The following is a 14127-nucleotide window of genomic DNA, read 5'->3' as shown; positions in this document are numbered from 1 at the left end:
TAGCTTAGATTGAGGTATTAATGCATTTTTTCTTAAGAAAACCTATAGTGAACGAGTAGAACCGATCTGGGTAAGAGCAAATGATTCAGGATATAATTGCTTGGAGGTGAGTGACAAAGAAGGACAATCCAAGTGAAAGAAACCTGTCTATATCAATAGTGAACAATAAATTATGGGCGGGCAAGCCATATATATTAAAACCAAATCTTATATTTATTGGATTAAAGAGTTTAAAAAAAGAGAGGAAAAATCAAAATTTGCATGGAACATTCTTAATCCTAGAATTACTCAAGATGATAAAGACCTTTGTTTAGCACGTTTAGCCATCCTAATTGTGCCAAGACAAAATATGTAGGGCAAAAACATAACTCTATACTTTTGTTGGATTCAGGTTGGCTCGCCAACCCAAAATTAACCCATAAATTTAAAATTGAGCATCAAATCAAATCTTGACCTAAGTTTGACCCAAATAGCTACTTTATCTTATATTAAATGGGTTATCCGGGTTAATTTCAGGTTATAATTTCTAAACCGTTTAATAAATGGGTCAGGCTTTAGGCATGCATACTTGGTCGGGTCAAATTTGGGTAAAATACAAACCATACCCGTTAATCGGAATTGTCGCCCCTACTTGACCGGCCATAATTGTTAAAGATCCAACTGCAACATCTATATCTTTATTGCAAGGATAAAGAGTACATTAAATTATTTAAAAAAAAAATAGTCATATAGTGTAGCTTTTGAATCAATGATTAAGTAGCTAAAAATACATGTCTCTGAGACCACAAAAGTATAAAAAAGAGAGAATATTTAAGAATGCTAGAATATAATATATAAATTTTTTTTCCAAGCAATACAATTAAGTTTTCAATTTTTTAGTTTCTATGAGGACTCTAAAGGGCAATTCATTAACGTTTAAGTTTGCCAATGTACAATATATATTTTATAAAAATGTCTGCATTGTGTCTCTCTTCTCCATGTTATCTAATTTTTGTTTTATGGATTGCCGTGAATTTTTTAACATCCTTCGTTTGCATATCAAGCCTTCTTTTTTTACAATATGTGTCAAAAGTATATTTATTGATTATATTTACTAGGGTTGATGGTTTATCTTCCTTCATATGGACATTGAGTTATAATTTTTTATATCAATGACCTTTGATAATAAGGCCAAACCTCCACGGGGTTGTTAGTGATAATGACTCCTATTTCTTCTCCAGTTTCAATTAATAATGGTAGATCCTCCTTTCAAGAATTTGTACTCTTATAACATAAAATACAATGTTCACTCTGTTTATAAAAAAAATCTTTAAGAAAAGTTGCATCTTTATTGTATTTCATTTGGATGAATTGATAATAATCCATTGTTTGTAGCATACTTTGCAATAAATTGTAATACTTTATGATAGATCATCCTTTTTGTCATGTAAAAGAGATCTTGTTCTTGATTTCATATATATATGTGATATCATGAACTTTGACATGTGTGATTTATCATATCTCATATTTCGTTTATTCAATGAAAGAACAAGGATGTATCATCCATCTTCAAAATTGAAAAATTCCTTAAATTGGACATCACTGAAGAGTCTTGTTGATCCAATCTTTAAACATGATATCTCCTAGCTCAATTTTGGTTGCTACTAAATGACACAAAATTTCATCTTCTTTTCAAGAATGAGCATACCAATTATGATGACATCATATATTAATTTTTCACTCGATCAATATTTTAAACGGATGTTTTTTTAACTCCACCATTAGATTCAAATTGCATCCAACAAACCTAAGCGAACCTAAAATGGAGGGAATAGGGTAGTTTGGTTGTCAAAAGAAAGGGAAAATTATGACAGCAGTGTTTTTGCAGTAGGAAAAAAATATTTATGTTTAAAAAATTAAGAAGATGACACCTAAGACATGACACAAATTGGAGAATAGTTGAATGTATTTTATTCCAACATTCGTGTATTCCAACAATCGTGTAGAATTTATACAACGCTAGGAAAGCTTCTAATACGAAATATGCAAAATAAATGATTAAAAAATAACTACAAATTTATTACAATAAGATTGCCCATAGATAGTTTACTGTTAAATCAAATAGCTCACAAGAATTAGTGAGAAAACAGAAAGAATCCCAATGATATCTGAGGTGGTAAAGAGACTATTGCAGGTCTAATAGGACACAGATGGACGTAAAGGTGTAGCAGCTCTAAGAGATCAGCAATAAAGGGAAGCTAATGGTGGAGCCCCTTAAGAGCGGAAGCCTGGGAACAAAAAAAAAGAATCTGCTAGTTGGAGTGCAAGGTAGTGACATTTTCAAAGTTAAGTTACAACCATCTTTGACACTTGTATTAATATGATTTTCCTAGTTTTTTTCATTATTTTCTTTTTCTTCTTACTTCCACTACACTTTGCTCTCCATTGTTTGGTCAAATTAATAAATTATATCCACAATTACAAGTAGCCCTTTATATTTGCAAAGCTCAGCATAGATAAACCTAAATCCATTATAAGGTGCATTCAACCAGTCTGACCTCCAATTTATGAAGCATGGTTACACATTTTAAAAGGATAATTAAACCTCTCCTTAACTACCAAAAAAGTATGAGCAGTGTGCCCTTAGTCCCGAGGCGTTAGTCTAGCATACCCTACACCTGATCACCCTCGCGATCATATGTGGCATCTCATCTCAAGATCACTTTGCAAGCTTTGGCCATCCGATGCATTAGTCTCGCTTAGCTTAGAAACCCCTGCAACTCAGATACATTCATCCTCACCTCCAATGCATTGTCATTGTGCAGATGAATCTGTGCATACTTGATTGCTTGTTCGCTAGACTTTTGGTATGGCCTTTTGGTGAGCCTTCTTACGAGTTGTTTTTGACAGCAACATTGTCCCAAGGCATTGGTGATACTGGAGTAACCCAAAAAATAATCAAATATTATTATTATTGATTAAATTTAGAAAGAGGCACAACAAAGATTCATAAAACTTAAAATAAAATAACATGAATACAAACGAGACCCTAGGGCAGGCGCGAAGGTGATGAACCATAGCAGCACAACAAGTGTAGGGGTGGTTTGAGAGGCTATGGCAACATGTAGGTGGAGGGCAGGGAGGATGCGGTAGCACCCTGCTAGAAAGGTTCGGAGGTACTGGAAGAGTGTGTAGAAAAGATTGGAGACAATAAGAATGGGGCTACAAGGCTTGGTGAGGTTTGCAGCAGTTAGGGACTGTGCAGAAGGGCTGGCGAAAGGGAATTAGGAGCAAGGAAGGTTGACGACAGTAGAGAAGAGGGAGTATGGTGAGGGATTGAGATAACCACCATCTCAGAGCAGGATACAGTTGGAGCACCGCCTGTCCTTGAATGCAGCTCTAACAAGGGAGGAGACGTCTGACGGCTGGACTCTGAAATCAGAAAGAGCAAAAATGGACCCTAAAACACACAAACAACATATAAATAGTGCTAAAGTGAAATAGGAGAGGGGAGAGAAGGGGGTCGAGCCAACCGGTCCAGCCTCCTACTGGATTGAGATCCCTACTTAATCGGTCGGGTCGGTTCAACCAGGCCAAGCCCCGCTTTATTTGGTATGTTGTTTATCCTTGTTACCTAGAGAAACCCCCGTTGCTCAACCATTTTCTTTTGTTACCCCTTAGGTAGACTTTTGCAACTTCTCGCATATTCGTGGACATACTCGATCACTTTAGTTGTCCTCTGTTTGGGCTATTTCCATGTTTCCTATTCGCTCAAAGCGGTTTGGTATCTCGCCTTCCACTACACTTCTCCTAGCTGTTGTTTCCCATTCCCAACCGCACTCCCACGGCCTTTCTCATTGTGGCATGCACTTCCCCGCTCGTTGTACACCATCCTAAAGTGATGGCGAGTCTTCCCAACTGTTGTTCCATCTTCCCAAATTGCTGCTCCACCTTCCAACCCACCTCCCAGCTGCCTAATAGACCTTCTCCCCCCCTAACTTGCTGCCCCCTAATCCAGTTCACCTTCCAACCTCTGTCGACTCCTCTCCTACATTCATCCTTGCTGTCACAAGCTACCAGATCCACCTCGTTGACTTCCACCACTTTGGGAATACACCTTAGAGATGTTGGCATGTGTCGTGTATGTTTTGTGTCATTATTTTTTGTTGAGTTGTGTTGTAACCCTATTTTTCTAACAATAAAAATTTAATTTTGTGTTTTCACTATTTTTCCTACTAGTTCTGCTATTATTTGGCATCAGAGCTAGCTCTAGTCTAATCCTAGGGTTTCAAGCATCCGCCCACCCAAGCCACATTCACCCAATTTTTTCTTTCAATCCCCAACCCTAACTATAACACCGCGGAGAGATGTACTAGGCCCAACTCGAGAAGAGATTCAACAAGAAATTTGTCGTCTGCAACAGATTAGCCGAGTTGGATGACAGGAACCAGGATGAGATTACCTTCTACCGTGATTAAGAAAGTTGAGGGGAAGGCAGGAACGTCTATGAATTTGTTCCACAGGGAAGATCACAATAACGAGAAATATCAACAACATCTTTTTGGTATCCAATATAAAAGGAGGCTGAGAGAAGAGACCCCTAATAGAGGTCAGCGGAACTTTAGCATCAAGATGGACCTCCCAGAATTTAGAGGAGGTATTGACCCCGATGAGTTTATCGATTAGTTGCAATCAAACTAACGGATTTCTTAATATAAAGACATACCAAAGAACAAACAAGTCAAGCTAGCTAAGATTAAACTAAAAAAAATGTCTACTTATGATGAGAAAATCTACAAAGGCGGAGGAAAATAGAAGGCATTGAGAAGATAACTAAGTAGAAGAAGATGAAGAAGGCAATGTAGAAAAAGTACCTCCCACCCCGCTATCATCAGGATATGTTTCTAAAACTCCACAACTTGCAGCAAAGAGATCATTCAGCGGAGGAATTCACAGCCCAATTCAATCACTTACAGTTAAAGTGTGAATTGATAGAGCTGAAAAAGCATGCAGTAGCCTGATATCTTTGGGGACTGAAGTCTATCATTAGCAATGTGGTGCAACTACAGTCGTGTTGGATGTTGGGAGATGTCCAGACATTAGTCTTAAAGGTAGAAAGACAATAGAAGCAGAGCAGACAACAATCATCCTTCAGGCAACAAGCTTTAGGCAAATAGTCTCCTACAATTACCATGATTGACAAGGGTATCACAGGAGACACAAGCAAAGTCGGAAAAGGGAATGATACTTTGGATCAAAGCAGGAAGAAACAGGAGAAGGGCAGCTCCTCCAACACGGTACCGACCAAGAAGTGTTACCGATGCCACGGCTACGACCACATAGCCTCCAGCTATCCCACGAGCAGGGTAATTACTCTCACAGATCAAGGCGTCGTGGAAGAGATGAGCAAAGAAGGGAAAACTAAGGAATAGGGCGAGGAGTATGAACTCCCACTTGACGAAGGAGAAGTGCTCGTGATTCGACGAATCTTGTAAACCAAGGACATGAGGGATCCGCATTGGCTTTGCCACAAAATATTCTAGACGCACATAGTAAATAGAAAGGTATGCAGCATCATCATCGACAGCGGGAGCAGCAAGAACGTGACATCAACACAGATGGTAGAAAAATTGTAACTCACGACTCAAAGGCATTCCCAGTCGTATTCACTGACATGGCTAAAAGAGAATCGGGATAACATCAACCGAAGACACTTGGTAGAGTTTTTGATTGGAAGCCAGCTACAGGACCAGGTGTGGTGCGACATGGTTCCAATGGATGCCTGCCCTTTCAGCAGAACAACGTCAGTGGAACCAGATTTACCAGCAACACTGAATGAGTGGACCAAGACACTGACTCCTAACACGAAACAAAAATGACAACGACAGAAAAAGTTTCAGAGCATCGCACTCAATACCGTATTGCCAACACCGCCACAGGGCAGGAGGGTTCAGGCTACTCTCACGGCACAAGACTGAATTGCAAGTGAGTAACTTTGCGAAAATTTAACAATACATGCGGGGCACGCAGCCCTAAAAGATGAGATTGAGGTGGATGTTTGTTCATACGTGAGAGAAGACCCACAAGTATCTTGGGAGACAGTGCAGTCGCCAGTGGAATCCATGAGTGGCTGACAACAAAACGGAAGCTTCGACCTATGAAGTCAAAGCTCCCACAACTCTAGGAAACTAATGCAAGTGATAACTGCATCCCTAACATGGGTCGCTAACAGTGCCCTAATGCGGACGCTAAAACAGCGCCCGACCACGAGTGCTAATTGCCATGGGGGCCAACCCGCGAACCTCGCGAAAAAGCACGACAGCGGGAGAACCCTCGGGCAGGAAGAACAACAATCCGGAGAGGAAGCTTTGCATGTTGCCGCACCCGTGAAGTATGCTATGTATTCTTCTTGCCCTCCCACCCCTTCATTTCATGTAAAAGTTTCCTAGGAGTTTATAAATTGTTGTCCTCTGTGTATGGGAGTCGGTCTTTGCAAGGTTTGTTTCAGTTTTACTTAGTGAAATAATTTTCCCATTTGTAGAGCTGTATTCAAGGAGGTGGTGGTGCTATCGCTATATCCTACTCCGAAATAGTAATGTTATCTTCCCTAACTCTTCTCCTCAACTCATCCTAACACTCGGCTTGCTGTCAACTTCTTTGACCGCTATTTTCTCAGACCAACCGCACTCCCATGGCCTTTCTCATTGTTGCATGCACTTTCCCACTCGCCATCCACCTCCTAAATTGTCAGTGAGTCTTCCCAGTTCTTGTCCCATCTTCCCAGCTTGCTACTCCACCTTCAAAGCTACCTCCCAGCCGCCCAACAGACGTTGTTGCCCCCTCCTCTAGATCACCTTCCAACCCCTACCGACCCCTCTCCTGCACCTTGTTGTAGCAAGTCGCCGGACCCACCTCGTCGACCTCCACCGCTTTGGGAATACACCTTAGAGGTGATTACTTGTGTCGTGTATGTTTTATGTTGTTATTTTTCTGTTGAGTTGTCTCGCAACCCTATGTTTCTATTAATCAAAGTTTGTTTTTGTATTTCCATTGTTTTTCCTACTAGTTCCGGTATCACATATGTAACAAAAAATTTCTCATCGGCACAAAACAATCCTCCATTTTTCTTTCATCAAACTTCTACAAACCATCAACATAAACAACCTTCTTGTTTTCAAGGCAAACATGCTCTTCTCTTTTCAGATGAAGAAATATCTGAACTTGCTAGGACTCTTGACTTTTCACTTATTGGAAATTTCTCTATGAGTAGGCCTAGAATTGAGATAATTCACAAGTTCTTGGATGGTTTAAAAAGTATTAGTGATTACTCTGTTGGGATTATTGATCCTAGACAAATCATCATAAAACTTGCATTACCAGCAAGGCGTCTTCTCTCGATGCTCTTATTATATTAGTAGATTTTCAATGTGCATGTTAAAATGATCTGCTGATTTTGATTATAAGATGAAACCTATTATCGCTCACGTTTGGATCTCTTTTTCACAATTGGGCCTATATTATTTCAACCAATCTATCATACTCACTATAGCTTTCATTTTTGAAAGGCCATAACAAATGAATGCTACAATAGCTCCTTTTATTCGGCCCCTATGGCTAGTCTTAGTGGAATTAGATGTTAAAACATTATTTCATATAGAGGTGTGGATTGGATCCCGATCGTCCAAATATTGGCATTACATGAAATTTAAAAATATTCCTTCATATTATTCTTTATAATTTTGAGCCCCAAATTTTTGGAAGCTTTAAGGCACACCCTAAATTAAGGCTTCCAAAATTTTCATCACAAACTCTCCATATGATGCTCGAATTGATTCTCCTAGTTCTTTAGTGGAAGACCTCTCTCATCTAACCAAACCTTGTCTCAAAATCTCAAACCAGAGTCATTGATTGATATTTCTGCTTTGTTAGGCCCTTGGTGTTAATCTCTGCAATTGTTAATACTATAGATGAGAATACTCTGCAAGTGCTTGAAATGCCACAGCTTCATCCAATTTGTAAGCAAAATGACGTTCATTTATGACAGTAGGATTCTGATTCTAATTAGAGCATTTAGAGTCTTGATTCACTGATAGATAAAAGATTTCATATTCTTTATAAGAGGTAGGAATCAAAAGAAATTTTATTGTCACCTCTAATATTCACTACACTTCAAAGCTAAGTGATCTAAATGATCCTCTAGTATTATGTTGTATTTCTCTTTCTAAATTAACATTTCTGTTAAATACACTTCATGTAATCTTCTCCTTATCTAACTAACAAAATTAACTTAGATTATAAAAAAAATAAAACCTATCCTTAACTGCCAAAAAATATGTCCTTAACTACCAATTTCTCAAAACAGGCCAATTTGATTATATTCAATACACTTCGTTGATTATATCCACATATTCCTAGCAAATTTATATGCCCTTAACACCACATCAAATATCAAAAAATTATTCTAAACCATAGTACAATTGGACCCATCTTGGCCAAACCCAAAACCAAGTTTCTAGACCTATAACCAAAGCTAACACAATCGATACACAACCCTGTTCAATATTGAGCTTATCAAATTGTGGACTATCAACTCCATAAGTAAATTTCACCTCATTTCACTCTTCTTTCATCACAAACTTTTAATCTTGCATTTTATATTCTTAAGAAGAGCATATATTTAATCAAAATCTTATCAACATTCAAAATTATGGAGCTCTTATAATCATCATTACTTGTTACTAATCTTACATAGCAGAAAAATCACCAATGCCACTCTTAGGCTCATTTTTCACCTAAAATAGTAAACAAAGCTATCTCTTCAATCCATGAACATCACTTACATATTAACCATGTCAATTAATCATTACATAACCGCATTCACTAGTGGAGTAAATGAGCCAAGCTTGAGCGATCCCTGTGTTTGTTCGTGCTAGGCTCGTTCAATTTTTTTTTTTTGTTCGAAATCGACTTGCGTTTGAAATGTTTGTTGCATGGTATGTTCATATTTGGTTCTATTTAAATCCATTTCTCATTTTTTAGCTTGCTTAAATTTAGCTCCTATGATTTAAAAATAATAAATTTTAAAATTTTTAAAAATACTGCATACACAATCAATATAAAAAGTTAAAATAAATATTATTTATTTAATTATTTAATTATTTAGAGCCAAGACAAGCGAAATACAATAAAAAAAGATCTATTTGTGTTCAGCTCGTTTATAAATCGAGCTAAAAAAAATTGTGTTCAACTTGAGTGTTTAATGAATAAATCGAACACAAATTACTTAAAAAGTCAAACATGAACAATTCACGAACAAGCTATATTGACAGCCCAAAGGCTCAATATAAAATGCTTGAATAAAGATTCTCCAACTTTAAAATATCATTTAAATGATCAATTTGCTACTTCCATTAGAAAAGATATTGAGTGATTCAGTTTACAAAAGATTAAGAAGAAATATTATCTCCAATTCATTCCCTTGGCCTAAACACATATCCAATACATTTTCACTCTTCAAAGCTAAATAAGTTGAGATACCAAAAATTTCTACAATGACGAGCCATTTTATGAAAAGGAAAATGGTGATTTTTCGATTTTCGAACTAGAGATTGTAGATAATTTTGAGCTTTGCATTCCTCCATAAGTTGCCCTTCAAGTTAATTTCTCCTAGGCCCAAAACGTTGGAGGTTGTAAAGATTCTTTCCATGATAGTAGTAAGCTATATACCGATATTTTGAATTTTAAAGCACATCTACATATTTAAGTTATTAACTTGATATTGCCTATCTTGCATGAAAAAAACCAAAGTGCCAGTGGATTCTAAATTTTATTCCTCGTGACAACTAACAACTTTCATCCCATATTGTTGGCCATAAGTTACTACTTAGGGGTAAACTTCAATTCTAAAATTATGAAGGCTAATTCAGTTTATGTGTTAGCTAGTCCATTTGAAGACTCCACCAAACTCTTCAAAAGAGATTTTTTTTTTCTTGGGGGTGAGGATGTAGAGCAATTAGAACGAATTTGCATGATTAGATTATGTTATACTTTAAAGATGTTACCAATTCCATCTCAAATTGTTTGGCCTCAACTAGAGATCAGCTCAAATACATCCAATTTGATCTCAATCCAAGCCAAATGATGTTATGGACAGGCTCAATCTAATCTCCATTTGAATCATGAAAGACTCGTTAATTTCAACTCAAGCTTAATGCAAGCCATAAATCTATCTCCTTGTTGGAGTTTTCTAGAAATAGCATCTAAAGGTGTGCATTAGGTTATTTCATTTCAACAAATCAATCAAACCAACAGGTTTCGGTAATGATGACTTCGGTTATGTCACCTAGAAAACTGAACTGACAAAATCAATTTAAAAAACTCAAAGAAAAAAAAAAACTATATGAATTTCTTCGACCAAAACATTTTCATATTATGTACAATAACTTTCTCTTAAAAAAAGTGGTTTGTTACAACTACCGCAAAACTTTCTAAATAAAAAAAATTTAAATTGTACAAAAAAACATTATCAAAAACAAAAAATTAGAAGCTTGACAGATAACGCTATCAAAATTTGCAAATGCTAAGGCTTTAAAATTAGAATATATAAAAAAAATGAAGCAAAACATTTTCATATTATGTACAATAACTTGCTCTTAAAAAAACTAGTATGTTACAACTACCGCAAAAATTCCTAAATAAAAAAAAAATTAATTTGTATAAAAAACATTATCAAAAACAAAAAATTAGAAGCTTGACTGATAACGCTATCAAAATTTGCAAATGCTAAGGCTCTAAAATTAGAATATATAAAAAATTGAAGCAGTGCTCTATGGTCAAAAGCTAATGTTTATTGAACAGAAGATGAGAGAAGGAAATAATAAGAGAAATGGCTTCTACCATAGCATAAGGAAAGAAAGCTCAATGGTATGAAAACCTAAGTTGACATTGGCGGCTGATGTTCAAATTGCAACTTGTCGCTTCACTGGACGGAAATCAACAATGTGAGGAGAGGATGCAGGCCCTTGGAGTCTCACGTGCCATAGCATGATAACAAGATGAACTGTCGTAAGAGTTGTTGGAGGTTGGATTTGAGCAAGTATTAACTTGAACCCTTCCAAAAAACAACAACAACAACAACAAAAAAGCCTTAATCCCACTACGTGGGGTCGGCTACATGAATCCTTTTTCTCCGTTGCGTCCTATTTAATGTCATATTTTCATTTAGTACTAATAAATTAGATCATCTTTTATACAATATGCCCAAGCCTTCCTAGATCTACCTCTGCCTCTCTTAACAGTTTCTTAACATAAATCAAACCTAAACATCTACTCTCCTAATTGGATCATCATATGATCGACGTTTAATTTGACCAAACCATCTAAGACGACTCTATCTAATTTTGTCCGTCACTGGAGCTACACCAACCATATCACGGATATATTCATTTCTCGTTTTGTCTCTAAGTGTAAAGTCACTCATCCACCTAATCATTCTCATCTCTACAACACTTAACTTAGTACTACGCTTCTCTTTTAAAGGCCAACATTCAGCGCCATAGAGCATTGCAGGTCTCACTACCATCTATAAAATTTTCCTTTCAGTCTAAGCGGAATTTTTCTATCACACAAAAGGCCCGAAGCATTCCTCCACTTCAAACAACCAACTTAAATTCTACTATAAAAATCCCCATCTATATCACCATTGCTTTGAACAACAAACCCGAGATATCTAAATCGTTCACACCTTTTAATAATTTGATCACCCAAAGTTACACTTCTGCCACTAGAGCTACTACAACTAAAATTATATTCTATGTATTCAGTTTTAGTTCTACTCAAATGAATGTCTTTAGACTCAAATGTAGACCTCCATAATTCAAGTTTTTCCTGGGCTCTTTCTCTCGTCTTATCCATGAGAAGAATATCATCAACAAAAAGCATACACCAAGGTACATCATCTTGTAAAAGTCCAGTAAGACCATCCATAACTAAAGCAAAAAGATATGGGCTTAAAGCCGATCTTTGATATAATCCAACAGAAATAGAAAAATATTTGGTCAATTTTAAACCCTTCCAAACAGTAGGAAAAAAAAATTTTAATCCTACAGAATTTAAATCCTTTTTCTCCTTGTTTTACCTTAAAATCAAGATTTAATAATTCCAGGATTGGGAAAATTTTGAATAAAATACCCAAGCCTCATGAATTTCTTTTCTCCTTCAAGGGTTGTTGACCCAGTCACCGCCTTCTCCACCCTTCAACGAGCTATTCCCACAAATTAATTGGCTTTGTTGTCGTTGATGGTCTTTGTAATTTGGGAAGAATGACAAGTTTTCTGAAGTAGCGTGTCATTGTCAGTTTAAAATCGACTAAGGGGTGCACATCGTCGAGTTTAAATATATTAATTAAGATCTACAATAATCACTAAATTTAATATTAATTCATGGATAGAATAAATTAATTACAATTTAAATTAATCTTAATATATAATGCCAATTAACAAAAAAATCACTTCATAAAAACTAATTATTTGTAATCCAATTTGATACCAAAAAATTTTAAATTTTAATTAGCTTTATAAATTACTAAATAATGATTATTTAGGATATTAATAAGATTATTTAATTATATCTTAATTAACATAATAAGAGTTGATAACAAAAAAATTAATATTCAATCAAATAAATTAGAGATAAAAGCAGAAATTAAAATAATAAATAAATGAAATTTAATTATTAAATTATATAATTAAAAAAATTTAACTTAAATAAATTAATATTATTTTGAATTTAATTTATCTAAATGAAACTTATTGCTTAATTACTTAGAATTTTCTTAATTATTGATTATCATTAATTAATAAATTTAATTAGATAAATTATGATTAATTATACTAATTAAAGTTGGTATAGGTCAAGGAAATATAATAAGACATTACAATCAAATAAAACATGAATTGTACCCAAACAATTAATCTAAATTTAAATAAATTTGACACATATCATATCAAATATCTTTCAAGATTTAGCTCGCATAAGATTTATTAATTTTATATTTATTACATTTATTAAATCCTGCTCGAGTTATATTCTACTATCGACAAACAAACCTATAGGAGGTTGAGAGAAAAGATAATGCATCTTCATAGGAAGATTTCCGATGTCAACACATCATGGGCCTGCATTTCTCTTGAAAGCTTAAACATGGAGGTAGACATCTTTGGGGTGTGTAAATAAGAAGTGGAGCTACACGGTGATGTGAAAAACGTTAACTGTTGACAATAACAAAAATTGTTTGGTTCAATTTAAATTTTCTACAAATTGAATCAAACGAGGCCTCCTGTTAACATGTTATTTTTCACTCAAAGACTCGACCTAACACCACAATGGGCATAAATAAGCTATAAAGTCAAAAGAAGCAAATCCGTCATGTCTTCTTCTTTATAGAAGTGATGACTTATTACTCGTTAAGCCATATTTTAATAGCCAGCAAATGAGATATCATATTAACATGTTTTTTTCCACTCAAAAACTCGTCCTCATTATCTCTTTGCCCTCTACTTTTGACATCATCACCTATCAGACTTCACATGGCATCAGCTCAATTAATAACCATTTTATGCCATTTACAACATCTGCAATTGCTGCATACAACTAATTTAATTGCACACGCACCATGTACATGTTGATAGTCTAAGGGGCTGTTTAGTAGCGGGATTTTAGAAGGATTTAAGCAGGATTTAACCTTGACCATTCCAAACGGCAAAGATTACAACTTTAAATCCTACAGACTTCAAAATCCTGTTTTTCCTCCGTTTTGTAAATCCGGTTGGAACACGGATTTACGGGATTTAGAGGAGCTAAAAAGCGCGAATGCGGGTGGGAGAAAGGGAAACAAATACGAGGGTTACCTTCTTCAATGGTTTCGGGTAGGAGATGAGCGGAAGGAGGAGAAAGATGAGAGTTTCGAAGGTCTTTGTACGCTGCAATCCTGCCGTTTCCTTCTCAGCTAACTCTAGTCGCGCCTGTATCGTTAGGGTTTTGGCCCCGATGTGGCGAAGGGAAAGGTAGGCCTGGTTTCGAGCAAAACCGAAGGGCCGGAGAGGAGAAAAGGATAGATAAGTTTAGGGCTTTGCTTCAATTGCTATATAT

At 35.9% G+C, this 14127-nt stretch overlaps 1 protein-coding gene across 3 annotated transcripts in view; it reads right to left on the bottom strand.

The window, feature by feature from the left end:
- Window positions 1–14092, bottom strand: part of LOC110026852 — a 28638-nt gene extending 14546 nt beyond the window's left edge. For all 3 annotated transcript variants that reach the window (XM_020728033.1, XM_020728032.1, XM_020728031.1), the window contains exon 1: window positions 13887–14092. The gene's annotated coding sequence lies outside the window, so the exon portion shown is untranslated. The remainder of the gene's footprint in view (window positions 1–13886) is intronic.
- Window positions 14093–14127: the final 35 nt, after the last annotated feature.

The sequence above is a fragment of the Phalaenopsis equestris genome, unplaced genomic scaffold (assembly GCF_001263595.1).
Source record: "Phalaenopsis equestris unplaced genomic scaffold, ASM126359v1 Scaffold000402, whole genome shotgun sequence".
NCBI lineage: Eukaryota > Viridiplantae > Streptophyta > Magnoliopsida > Asparagales > Orchidaceae > Phalaenopsis > Phalaenopsis equestris.
The sequence above is the reverse complement of the archived record's forward strand: the minus strand, read 5'-3'. Positions and strand labels throughout refer to the sequence as shown.